The sequence below is a fragment of the Lactuca saligna genome, chromosome 4 (genome assembly GCF_052625555.1).
Source record: "Lactuca saligna cultivar CGN05327 chromosome 4, ASM5262555v1, whole genome shotgun sequence".
NCBI lineage: Eukaryota > Viridiplantae > Streptophyta > Magnoliopsida > Asterales > Asteraceae > Lactuca > Lactuca saligna.
The window spans coordinates 329,591,728-329,597,979 of record NC_136420.1 but is presented as its reverse complement, the minus strand read 5'-3'; positions in this window follow the sequence as shown (position 1 = coordinate 329,597,979).

Here is a 6,252-nt window from a genome sequence, read left to right as displayed (position 1 = left end):
TTAATTTCTCGATCTCCGATTTATTTGACATAGAACTTAATCAAACACATCAATTCAGTTCTGACCGGGCCCGGCACATAAGTCAAATCAAATCATCGAGTGGCCAAGATATCTCTTCTACCCTCTTAGGATAAAATTTACAGATAAACTTCGACTTATATGCATTTACTTATTCATTAACCAACTATACACAACAATGCGTTTTATAACACCAAGTTACTGATGCGTTTTCGCATTATCAATGTACAATCAATTAACAAATAATAAACCATATATCTAGGTTTTAAGACTATATGATATTATCGTCTTGCGATCACCTTTTATATCGTATTCCATAAAGTGATTCCAGCAAGCGCGGGTTTATTCCAATGCTCAAAACTAGTTCATAAGCACTCATGAACGTTGCAGCAACCCTTGCTATGTCTAACACCATTTAGACATTCTACACACCAATTCATGACAATCTTCATTCATATCTACTCCCAACATATGAACGATTGTGGACCATTTGAACAATTTCTATTATTCTTAATAACCTTAATTATTCTGGAAGTCAAAACATGCAAAGTGAAACAATAGTTAAACAATTAACATGTGACAGTAACTTTACTCATAAATAAAACTCCTTTATTTAATCATCAAATGTTAATTACATTTATCTATTATACGTTTCTAACACTATCTAATCTATACTAATATCATCCTTCAGCCCAATACTCCTAGCATGCTGCAAGTGCTTAACCCTACTCAGTCCCTTCGTAAGCGGATCTGCTGGGTTATCTTCTGATGATATCCTCTTCACTACGAGTTGTCCTTCTTCTACACGATGTCTAATGAAGTGATATTTTCTGTCGATATGTCGAGATCTACCATGATCCCTCGGTTCCTTGGTCAAGGCAACCGCACCTTCGTTATCACAGAAAATCTCCATGGGCTCCTTTATGGCCGGCACAACTCCAAGATCACCAATGAAGTTCTTTAGCCATATTGCCTCCTTCGATGCTTCGCTCGCTGCGATGTACTCTGATTCGCACGTTGAATCAGCTACGGTTTCCTGCTTGGAACTTTTCCATGTCACTGCTCCTCCATTTAGGGTAAAGACCCAGCCCGACTGCAAACGATAGTTGTCCCTGTCGGTCTGAAAGCTGGCGTCACTATACCCTCGCACCTTCAAGTCATCACTCGCTCCAAGGACTAAGAACCATTCTTTCGTCCTCCGAAGGTACTTAAGGATGTTCTTCACCGCAATCCAATGTGCTTTGCTAGGGTTCCCTTGATATCTGCTAACCATGCTCAAAGCGAAGGCTACATCAGGGCGAGTACAAGTCATAGCGTACATGGTTGAGCCAACTGCGGAAGCGTATGGTACTCGGCTCATTTCTGCTATCTCAGCTTCGGTACTCGGACTTTGAGTCTTACTCAACTTCGCATTTCCTTATATCGGTAGTTCTCCCTTCTTTGAGTTTTCCATACTAAAACGTTTTAGTACCTTCTCTAAGTAAGTATTCTGACTAAGTCCAATTAGTCTCTTACTTCTTTCTCTTACTATCCTTATTCCCAAAATGTAAGAAGCTTACTATACCTCCTGCAGAGTCGGGATGTCGTTCCCTATGAGTAATATGTCATCGACATATAGAACGAGAAAGCTTACTATACTCCCACTGGCTTTGACATATACACAAGATTCGTTTTCGTTTCGTACAAATCCAAACTCTTTGACTTTCTCATCGAAGCAAAGATTCCATCTGCGAGACGCTTGCTTAAGTCCATAAATGGACTTCTCAAGCTTACACACTCTATTCGGATGCTTCGGATCCACAAACCCCTCTGGCTGAGCCATGTAAACATCCTTAGCCAACTTTCCGTTAAGGAAAGCGGTCTTGACATCCATTTGCCAAATCTCATAATCATGAAATGCGGCAATTGCATCACTCTAATAGATTTAATCTTCGCAACTGGTGAGAAGGTCTCATCATAGTCAACTCCGGGAGTTTGAGTAAAGCCCTTCGCGACCAATCGCGCTTTATATGTGTGTACGTTCCCATCCACGTCGGTCTTCTTTTTGAAGATCCATTTGCACCCAACGGTCTTACGTTCGGGCACATAATCAACCAAATTCCAAACTTGGTTATCGTACATGGATTGGATCTCACTATCCATTGCCTCTTTCCATTTCGCAGACTCCGGGCCTGCCATGGCTTCCTTATAGCTATTAGGTTCATCAAGATTTACTAGTGTACCATCACTAATATACGTGTCCCCTTCGGTAGTAATATGAAAACCATAAAACTGGGGTTGAACTCTAAATCTATCGGAACGTCTGAGAGGTAAGGATTCGTCAATTGGTTCAACCGGAGTTTCCTCCTCGGGTTGAATGCCAGCGGTAGAGGTTCCTTCATCTATCGACTCTTGAATTTCTTCAAGTTCGATTTGCCTCCCACTGTCTCCTTGGCTTATGAGTTCTCGCTCTCGGAAAACTCCTCTCCTCGCAACAAAGACAACATTGTCTTTCGGTCTATAGAAGAGATATCCAAAGGATGTTTGCGGGTAGCCGATGAAAATACATCGCTCACTTCGAGGTTCAAGCTTGTCGTGAGTATCTCGTCTTACGAAAGCCTCGCAACCCCAAACCTTGATATGTGCCAATGAGGGAGCTTTCCCCGTCCACATCTCGTGAGGTGTTTTGACAACCTTCTTAGTAGGGACTCGGTTAAGGATATGGGCGGCAGTCTCTAAGGCATACCCCCAAAAGAAGATAGGTAGTGAAGCACGACTCATCATAGAGCGAACCATATCCAATAAGGTTCGATTACGCCTTTCTGCCACACCATTCAACTGCGGTGTCCTAGGAGGCGTCAATTGCGAAACTATTCCACACTCCTTGAGATAATCGTGGAATTCAAGACTTAGGTACTCTCCTCCTCGATCGGATCGAAGCATCTTGATTTTCCTGCCCAATTGATTCTCCACTTCATTCTTGAACTCTTTGAACTTTTCAAAGGTGTCTGACTTTTGCTTGATTAAGTAGATATACCCATATCTACTATAGTCATCGGTAAAAGTCACATAGAAGCGGTTCCCATCCTTCGTGGTTGATCTAAAGGGTCCACATACATCGGTATGTATTAGGTCCAATAGCCCCTCGCCCCTTTCACAAGTACTCGTGAATAGTGACTTAGTCATCTTTCCAAGCAAACAAGACCCGCATGTGTCATCTTCTCTAAGGTCGAATGACTCCAACACTCCATCCTTTTGGAGTTGTGCTATGCGTTTCTTGTTGACATGTCCAAGACGACAATGCCACAAGGATGCTTTATCCATACTAGTGGAAGAATCAATATTCAAAACATCATTTCCTAAGTTATCAACAATCATAACAGTTTCATATATTCCATTACATGGCATAGCTTCAAAGTAAAAGACACCATTTAGATAAGCCAAAATAGAACCATTCTCATTATTAAAAGAAAATCTAAATCCTTGTCTATATAAACCATGAAATGAAATGATGTTTCTAGCCATTTCTGGCGAATAGCAACAATTGTTCAAATCTAAAACCAAACTATTCCTAAGCACTAAAGAATACACTCCAATCTTGGTCACAGGCGACGATCTTCTGTTCCCCATGATTAGATTGATCCTTCCTTGCTCTACATCCCTACTTCTTCTTAGTCCCTGCACATTAGAACAAATGTGATAACCACAACCGGTATCAAGAACCCAAGAAATAGCATGATTAGAATCGTTAGATTTGATTGTGTATATACCTGCGAAACATGGCTTGATCTTTCCTTCTTTGATCGCTTGCAGGTAATCCGGGCAACTTCTCTTCCAATGTCCTATCTTGTGGCAGTGGTGGCACTCTGCCTCCTTTGGGTTGGAGCAGGGCTTAGCGGGATCAACTTTGGTCCCACTAGAAGAGGCACCATCTCGGGCTTTCACCTTACGATAGTTATTCGATGAAGCTTTCCTCTTCTTTCCCTTCCCTTGACCAATAGCCAAGACAGGAGCAGCGGACGGATTGGGAGTTGGTGCAACAGACTTGTCCTTGAAGTTGCTCTCAGCGACCCTCAAGAGACCTTGGAGTTTGCTTAGGGTGACCTCTTCTTTGTTCATGTGGCAGGTCATCCTAAATTGGTTGTACATCGGAGGCAAAGAGTGAAGCACCATATCGATCGCCAAGTCTTCACCGAAGTCAACATTTAACTTGCGAAGGCGGTCGACATACCTTTGCATCTTTTGCAGGTGCACGGTCAGAGATTCTCCATGACCCATCTTAGCGGAGATCATGTTAGTGAAAATCTCGTAACGCTCTTGTCTCGCGTTTTGGTGGTATCTCTCCAACAAGTCTTGATGCATCTCGTATGGATACATGTCCTCGTAGGACTTTTGGAATTCGGAGTTCATGGTGGCGATCATGATGCAATGTACCTTCGTTGCATCTCGCTCATGAGTTTCAAAGGCGGTGATTTCTTCGGGAGTAGCAACTTCGGGGTTGATTTTCTCGAGCTTCTCATCGAGGACATACTCTTTATCCTCATAGCGAGCAATGGTGCGAATGTATCTTATCCATTCGCTAAAGTTCGTTCCATCGAAAGTGACCTTTTGGCAAAGGCTCATCAACGTGAAAGAACTAGCAGCAGCGTTGTTTGCATTCGACATCTTCAATTAGAAAAGGACAAAGATAGATTAGAATAATAATCCCTAATTATCACCCAATAAGAAAATTAGGGCTAGGATGCAACAATAACATTTACATACTAGAAAAGGGATGCCGTAATCTAACATGCAAATAAATTGAAGGTAAGTGAATGACGATTCACTATTTCTCCATTACAAAACTTAAACTATTAGTCCTAAGTGTTTTTTGAGAATTCCTAGGTTCGGATGAGATTCATTGAACTATTCAATGGCATGTTTAAATCTCGATATGCCCCTCTTGTTTGTGACTGGGATGCCGAGGATCACAAAGCGGGTGTGAATTACCATGCAAATTCACATGGTGCCTTCATGGTAACGATCACCTATTCGATGTGCCGGTAAACCACACACGCTCCATCGAACTATGATAAACAATGAATCACCCTTTGCCACCTTCGCTTAGAACCAATTAGTGTGCCGGTAAACCACACACGCTCCACTAACTTCTCAGCAAGGTGCAAAGTTTAATTTCATGGGATTGCATCAATTCACTTTTCCTAAAGTAACTAAGATTGGGAAATTTTAAAACGTGTAGTTACTTTGTATTTCTTATTATACTTTTAATGAGAAGATGAGGTTGCCCTATCCTACCCGTTCGGCTAACGACCCTCCACCAATCAAGCAAGCGGTGGGTGTGAGTGTACACCCATTAAGCGCCATTTTATAGGCCGCAACCTTATACCCACCTTATAGATCGGCTTCGTGAATGAGGCCTACTAACGGTAAGACTAGCATTTAGTTATACATATATATATATATATATATATATATATATATATATATATATATATATATATATATATATATATATATATATTATTCTAGTAGTATCATATTAGTATAGGGTTGTATTTTAAAACCTTTTAAAATCTAGGGTTTGAAATTTAAGTTGTCTAAATTAAAACTTTTAATCACAAATATAAATTTCAAAATCTTTAGGGTAGGTTTTAAACATTTAAAACATGAAGGATCAAATAACAAATAATTCCAATTAACAATTAATATCCTAATTATCTTTATTTGATTTATCCAAGATTTCTTTTAAGATAATTATCAAAATAATTAATCATTTATCACATAAGGAAATTAAATATTTTATTAGATGATAAATATCTTTAATTAGATCAAGATTATAATCATATATATCAAAAAAACGGATTAGGGTTGATCTAATATGATTAAGGTAAGTTTCCATAAGATAAACATGAAAAAATCCCGGTTTTGCCTAATCCAGACGCTTGGACTCGCCGAGTCCACTTTGGAACTCGCCGAGTCCACTTTGGAACTCGCCGAGTACATGACTCATAAACCCAAAATCAAATTTTGCAGGTTTGTTTCAGTTAATCAAGCAACAATTTAAAGAAAACCAAGCTAGGCTCTGATACCACTGATGGGTTTTAGCCATAAGAACTTTCCTATGTGCGCATGCAAAACCCTAATGCTTGGATCTAGGCTTTCTAACTAAACATGCTTTGAATCCAAGACTTCTAATGGCTAATTAGGTTAAATAACAACATAGAAACAGATCTAGAATCATACCTTTGGATTCCT